Raw genomic sequence first — 8,347 nt, forward strand, 5'->3', positions numbered from 1 at the left:
TGTTTCTCGTCTTGTTCTACCATCCTCAGCAAATCAGGAGATAGGTTACAGCCTTGGTCATCTTCAAAATCCTGAGAATCATCCATACACACATCTTGCTCGAAAGGAAATTCTGAGTCTCTAGCAGTGTCACTCGTATTATTAATATCTGAGACCTGTTATGAGGACGAAGGCAGATACAAAGAATCAAAAGAATTCGAAACGTTTATTTGCGTGATATGATTATGAATGATGAATGAAAGAGTATTTAAAAGAATGTTTCAAGAATAAAAGAATTTGAAAGTAATCATTTGTATGGTTATGAATGAAATTGAAAGGACGAGATAACATCTGCTTAAAAAATGATAATAACCGTGCATTTTATTGAAATATCGTTTTTAAACATCAGCCTATTTCACAAAAGATTCTTATCACTCCTAGGCCTAGAGCAATAAGTGTGTTTTGGACATTACTCTGTATTCGTTCTAAAACTACAGGATCTCTTCATGATCCAATTTGTCCGAACACTTCCAGGTGTATAAGGGCCAATGTCCGAGAAACTTTCTCTTCCGGTCTCCTCTTCGTACATGACATTGATGTCCAAACTTTCCAGGCTTTTTTCTATAGCTCCCATCATTGATGTGTCTCTTTCGGGATGGATGATTCCCCCGGACACAAATGTTTTCGATATATGGGGGAATATCATTGGTTCCCACTTGATTTCCTTCCCCATTAATCTAGCTCTCCTTCTTTCCTGCTTCTTTTCCAGCTCCCTTCTCCTTCGTTTCGCGTCCGGATTAAATCCTAAGCCGAAGCGGTCTCTCTTGTCTTTCAGTATTGGCGTTTCAGTTCTTCCTTGTAGATGTCTCCCAAGTCCTTTTCCGGGTAGGGCCCCTTTTCCAAATGTCAGCTGGAGGCTCATCCTCGTGGTTTTGGACAATTTCGGCACCGGAATTTTGCTTCCCTCGGCGATGAACGTCACGTTAACAAATTCCAAAGATCGAAATGAGCATTCGATTGCTTCGTCATCTGTCTCCAAATAGGGTGCATTATTGCTCACAGTTGCAATAATATCTTCTTCAGCCTTAATCGTTATCAACCTTCCCTCTGACACCAGCTTCAATTTTTGATGCAACGAGGAAGGCACTGCCCCGGCTGAATGTATCCAAGGCCTCCCTAATAAGCAATTATATGAGGGTTTAATGTCCATTACAAGGAAATCCACCTCATATGTGTTTGGCCCAATCTGAAGGGGTACCTCGATTCTGCCCATCACCTTTCTCTCCGTGCCATCGAATGCCTTCACGATGTTCTGGCACTCCTTCATGTGAGAGCTGTCTATAGTTAATCTGCTCAGCATGGTCAATGGCAGGACGTTTAGGGCGGATTCATTGTCAATTAGTACGCCTGGCAGCGTATACCCTTTACAGTGTGTGGTGATATGCAGAGCTTTAGTCGACCCCATGCCCTCGGGTGGTATCTCATCGTCATTAAGGAAGATATAGTTATCAGCGCTGATGTTGTTAACCAAGCGGTCTAACTTGTTAACAGAGATATCATTGGGAACATACATTTCATTCAAGGCCTTCATTAACGCGCTACGATGGACTTCCGAGCTCAGGAGCAAGGCCAGCACTGAAATGCGGGCTGGTTGTTTGCGTAGCTGTTCCACCACACTGTATTCACTATGCTTTAGGAATTTTAAAAACTCCTTGGCCTATTCTTCGTTAACTGGCTCGTTAACAGGTTTGGTTGCTTTTCCTTCCATTTCCTCGACCATCTGGGCTTTTCCTTTTGTGGGTTGTGCCTCCTCATTCGCGGTATCGTAACGTCTCCTGCTACGTGTATAGGATCCCTTGTCCTGATCCCCTCTTGAAGCATCAATCGGGCTCTCCTTTCCCGGCGTCATCACACTGCAATCATAATTTCATGGGACCTTTTTGCTGTCTTTGTAAGGGAAGACTGCAGGTCTTTGGATTATGACCGTTGGTGGCATTTGTACTCCAACTTTATTATTTTTAGGTCTCAAAATGATCACCACAGGATAGTTAGGTGTTCGGTTTTGTGCCGTCGATTCTCCCTCTGATTCGCATATATCTCCTATTACGGGGTTTTTGGCTTCTCCATAAAATTCCATTTCTTTATTGTTCATCATGTTTTGAATTAGGGCCTTGAACTCCACGCAATCTTGGATTTCATGCTCTACTTCGTCGTGAAACTCACAGTAATTTCTCTCTTCTTCAGGTTCTTCCCTTGAATCCAACGTGATCAATCCTCTCTTGACCATCTCCATCCATACTCGCCTCAACAGAGTCCTGACTTCCGCAACCTCATACTTGGTCTTCTTATTCAAGCCTTCACATATCCCATTCACTCATTGGTCGGTATGATTGGGGAGTGGGTTTCCCGCTATTTTGGATATGGCTGAGTCGTCAAATCTCACGATCCCCATCTTAATGAGTCTTTCAACTAATTTTTTAAACGCTGCGCAGTTTTCGATACAGTGTCCAACGATTCCCGCATGGTACTCACATTGAGCGTTCGCGTCATACTATTTGGGATACGGGGGCTGCAGTGGCTTCAGGTAGAAAGGGGAGACCACATGAGCGTTGAACAGGTTCTGGTACACTCCCTATACGTCATGGGTATAGGGGTAAATTGTGGTCTTTCTGTATTCTCCCTTGCGTTGGATTCTTGTCTTATAGAGCTTTGCTGATTGGTGGTCACCACCTTGGGTTGATTTACGGTGAATGACTTAGGCTGACCTTTGCTAGATGTGCTCGTGTTGTTCACTTCATTGTCTCTTTTCCTCGGGATCGACTTTCTGGTACTTTTTTCGGCTTCTATCTTGTCGCTCCTTACAGCATTTTCGATCATTTCTCCCGTCATTACTATATCAGAGAAGCTCTTAGTGGCGCTTCTCAATATATGAGTGATAAAAGGAGTCTTCAAGGTATTAATAAAGAGCATCGTTGTCTCATTTTCTAGAAGTGGTGGCTGAACTTATATGGCCACCTCCCTCCATCTTTGTGCGTACTGCCTGAAGCTTTCATTCGATTTCTTCTCCATATTCTGGAGAGTGATTCTGTCAGGGGTCATGTCTGTCACGTGATTGTATTGTTTCATAAAGGCCTGGGCCAGGTCCTTCCACGAGTTAATCTTAGAGTGACTTAATTGGTTGTACCACTTAGATGCCGCCCCGACCAGACTATCTTGAAAGCAATGGATTAATAACTGATCGTTGTTAACATATCCCGTTATTCGCCTGCAGAACATAGTGATGTGGTCTTCAGGGCAGCTCGTTCCATTGTATTTCTCAAATTCAGGCATTTTGAATTTTGGGGGAAGGACTAAATCTGGGACCAAACTCAGGTCCTTGGCATCAATCCCTTGATGATGATCCACACTTTCCATAGCTTTGAATCTTTCCTCGAGCCATCTGCATCGTTCTTCCAATTGTTTTTGCGAATCCATCCTCGCCTTTTCCTCTTCGGCAATTTCATCCAAGTCGGGAACGGGCGGATAGTTCGGGTTGTTGACAAAGTTAGAGCCTGAGCCGGTTTGGAAATTTATCGGTACCGAAGCTCCGGCCTGAACTTGCTGGGGCATAATCGTGACAGATGGTTTTGGTAAATTAATCTCGAGCTTCATCGGTACATACGTCGGAGTGAAGCCAGGGGGTATTGAGGATCCTCGTTAGTTTCTTCAACTTTGTCCATAAGGCCCTTTCCCTTATCCGTTCCTCCCAACAGCAGCTGGGATAATTGACTCATCATTTCCCTCTGGGACTCCATCATTTGCTCTTTCATCTCTCGCTGAATCTTGGCTAGTTGCTCTTGCATCTGAGACTGCATTTGTTCTTGTATTTCTTTTTGCATCTGCTCCAATTTCTCGAGTCTCTTATCCATTGATTTTTTCCTTGTACCATAGTGGTGTGTGGTTGGTTGGTTTTCATTGGTTTCCAGGTTACTGAAATAATTTTTAATTAATTAATTAGAAAACTCTTATGGCCTTTTATGCATAGTGATATGATGCAAATGCAAATGCATGAATGCAAAGGAGGCATCAATTTTTTTGATTCAATTGCCCTTAGAAAATTTTACTTGAAAATAAAATCTTTTACATAAAGTCGAGTTACAAATAAAATCTCGCTCTAACACTTAAAGTCTTAATTTTTTTAAGCAACGAGGCCAGCTCTTGTCCGCGATCCGACTCCAACTCATATTTCACGCTCAGTGTGTCCGCTGAACCGCTAAAGTCTCGCAAGTAGTCGGCTACCTCCGAATCGGGTTATGGCTTCCCCATAAGATAATATCATTTCTGACTTGGTCTTGCACATGGTGAAGCTGCTCTTTCCAACGATCCTCGTTTGCCTCGAAAAACTGGATCTGCATCTCACAATTCTGCAGTGATGCCTCTAACTCTCCTATTCTTCCTTTCATTTCTTCTATCTTGTTCAAACTCGCCCTCAGCTCTATTGCGGTGTTACGATTTCGGTACTGATGTAGAGACTTCTTGAGTTCTGTTACTCTAGCCCTTAATTCACCTCGCTCTTTTCTACTTTTCGACAGACACTTCTCCAAATCTTCGTTTCGCGCCTGAGCTTCTCAGAATTTTCTTTCCCACCGGTCGGTATTGGCCTTTTCTTCCCAAATTTCATGGCGCCATTGTTCGGAAGTCTTACCTAAGCCCGCAGTCCTCATAGATAGGTGTAGCTTCTTGTAGTCCATCTTCAGGCTGTCTAGGTCTTCTTCAGCCTTGGTTTTTCCTTTTCTCCACTTCTCAGCCTCTGACCTCTGAACGTCGGCGTCTAACCTTAAATGCATCTTTTCTTCTTCCAATTGCTCGATCTTCTTCCCAAGCTCCAAACTTTTTTTCTTAAAGTCTTGCCTTATAATTTCCAATTCTGATGGGGCGACTTGTAATTGTTCCCCGATAGGTCGAGCACTCTCTAAGTTTGGCCTAGGAATATTGTCATTAACCCTCTTCTTAAACCACTCACTGTACTCGGGCGTTACCATGGAACCGACAGCTAACCTTTTCATCCAACAAGTTTGCTTTCAAGCATCCGATAACTCCCGAACTCTCTTTTTATAATGAGCACCCTTAAAAGAGAATTCACTCTGAGCAAGTCCGTAGGTCATGGGTACAAACTGCCTCGACTTGTATTGCCTCAAGGCTATCAACGAAGTATACCCGGTAGCTCCCCAGATTCCTAACAGTGGCACCCAATCGAAGTTACCATATCGGTACATGATCTCATCAGGGACCATCCAATAAGCTCTCCATTCGATATCCCCCTCCTTAAGGTTTTGAAAAATATCCATCCATTTCTCCTCCGAGATATCCTCTCTCCTCTATATAGCTGCTTCTTCCTTTAAAGGGGAATAACCTTCGGAAAAGACTCGGTAGGAAACCTTGTCTACCTTCCAAAAGTGCCCATGAAACCATACCATCAATAGTTGAGCACATCCAATAAATCGTCCCTCGCCCGTTTTCTGACATGAGCTCAAAGATCTGAAAGTTTTTGCCAATATCGCTGGTACTGGAGTGATTCCCTTCTCAAGGAGATCGAACAAGTCGATGACCGCCTCGTCCACGTGCCTCAAAGCCTTAGGAAAGATCACTAATTCGTAGATGCTTAAGGCAAATATATCGACCATCTTTCTTTCGTCTGGATGAGTCAAGATCAAATCTTGCAAATTCTCCCAAGGGGCACATTTGTTATCTCCTTTTAGCTGAATCCGAACGGTGACCCAAGGCTCGCTCATCCCAGAAATGCTCATTAGTTTCTTCACGAAAGCCTGACTACTAAAAACCCGAGCATAAGTTTTCCGGACCTGAATCTTTGGACACCTAAGTAGCGTAGTGTATTCCTCTATAGTAGGTACCAAATCCACTTTTCCAAAGGTGAAACACTTATATGCGGAATTCCAAAACTGCACCAAGGCTCGGAACAAATGCTTATCCACTCTAATGTCTAGCAGGTAGGATATATCACCATAACTTTGGTAAAACAACTGCTTGATCCTTTCATCCCAACTAGCCCAAATGTCTCTCAACTCTTGTAGCTCATTCTGTACTACATTGACGCGAGTGAAATCCCGTAGCTCCGATACATGCCCTTTTGCCAAGCTATCCCCTCTCTCAGATTGTAGCCTTTTCGACCAAGCACGAACAGCCGCATTATCCTCGACTTTACTAAGAAATTCATTCTCCATGTCAAATTTTCTAACTTAGTAATTGAATGTAGATTAACACCTCCTTTAGTATGCAATGTCATGCAAAAAAGACAATCAAAACAAAACATCGGTTAATATCAAATAATAGCGATAGAATGCAAGCACATAAACGGTGATTATAACGCATATACAGGTAAGTACTAAGGCTCGACGCGGCTCCACCCAAGGATAGCTCCTAAGGTTTACTATATATGGTTTAGTCCTAGGAAAAGGGGTACCCGAACCAGCAGATTCTTCAATCCTCACCCATTATAGGCTCATATAGATCGAGTTCGGTTCGGGGGGATACATTTCCCTATGACCATGCGGAGATGAAAATCTCACGAAATCATAGGTACGGATGTACCCCGGAAGCAATCCACTAGCCCATGCGGAGGTGAAAACCTCACGAAAGCATAGTTTCTTACTCCCACTTAGAAGGTGTGACCACGGTGGTCATGCAATGAAATGCAGTACTATTATACAAGACCCGCACCGAAACAATCATACAATCGAATGCAATCGAAAGATACATGATTTTTAAAATACATTTTCGGTTTTTGACAAAAGGACAGTAAATAATCGATTTTCATGGCTCGACTCTCAAGTCCCCAGTGGAGTCGCCAAGCTGTCGAAACCATCTTTCGATTTAAAAAAATTTAAGTTTTTAAATTTAATGAAAATACGGGGGAATCGACTTTTAAAAAAACAGGAATAAGGGAGTCGCCACCGATCTTTTTGTTTTGGGTGTGATCGGATCATCTAAAAATTTGGTTATTTTAATAAAAGATTTGCGATTTACTAAAACAATGACTCTGGTCTACGAAAATTTTAGAAAAATGGGCTTGGGAGTCGGTTACGCATGAGGAAGGATTAGCACCCTCACTACGCCCAAAATTGGTACCAAATCAATTAAATACTGTCCTTATGTCTAAAAAATGTTTTTCGGAATGTGGCTCCTTTTAATAAATGTTGAATAACCCGAGTTGATTGTCAAAAATCTTTTTGTTTCGGCGTCTAAAAAAATTATAATTTGAAAATCACGAAAGGATGCTCAACTATTTAGTCCAACGAAAAATCGAAACCCAGCACGATAGGGCACTATTCCCCAAACTGCCAAACATCGAACACTTCTTTCATTTTAAAGGGTTTTTAGAAAACGTGAATGAAACTTCAAAGGGATCTTCGATTGTTTAGGGCGAATGAAAAAGCGCAACCCAGTATGATAGGGCACGATTCTCAAATCGCCAAACATTGAACATCCTTTGTTTTGAAAGGTTTTTAATAAACATTAGTGAAAACCTAAAGGAATATTCGATTGTTTTGAGCAAACGAGAAGTCACAACCCAGCATGATAGGGCATGATTCCCGAATTGTCAATCACCGAATATTGCCTTCGTTTTAAATAATTTTTAGAAAACATGCGTGAAATTTTGGAGGGATATTTGATTATTTTAAGCAAACGAGAAATTACAACCCAGCACGTTAGGGCACGATTCCACGATTGCCAAATATCAAATATCGTCTTCGTTTTAAAGAATTTTTAAGTGAATACTTATAAACTAGCTTAAAACGTATTAATGCATTTTTTGAAATGAAACAAAATTAATCATAAAATTTAGATTTTATAAAACCACATTTCGAAAATCAAAAAGAAAACGATGAATGGGGTAATATGTACATACGAGACATGGTCCATTAATAAACTAATAATTAAGCGGGACTAATCAAAAAAGGTAATACGATTACAAAAATGCATGGAAAATAATTACTATAATAATGCAATGACAAAGATGATAATATAACAACCATTCAAGCAAAACAATACATATGATAGCATGCCACAATAATATTCATCGTATGTTATAGAATAACCAATACAAGACATAAAAATAATATAGCAATTAGAAACCAATGCGCTATAAAATAATTTCAAAACATTTAAATAATAGGCTATATAAAACATAAAAGCCATATAATGTAAAGAAATATTCAAAAATAACTTTAAAATTATCAAAGGAGTTTCTAAAATAATTTTGTATACATACATAAAGAGAATGAAAAAGTCATAAAACAAAGAGTATTTTAAAATAAAAATCTATTAAAGTAACAAGTATATCGACATGTATACCTATGAATTAAAAAAG

The sequence above is a fragment of the Gossypium arboreum genome, chromosome 11 (assembly GCF_025698485.1).
Source record: "Gossypium arboreum isolate Shixiya-1 chromosome 11, ASM2569848v2, whole genome shotgun sequence".
In the NCBI taxonomy this organism is placed as follows: Eukaryota; Viridiplantae; Streptophyta; class Magnoliopsida; order Malvales; family Malvaceae; genus Gossypium; species Gossypium arboreum.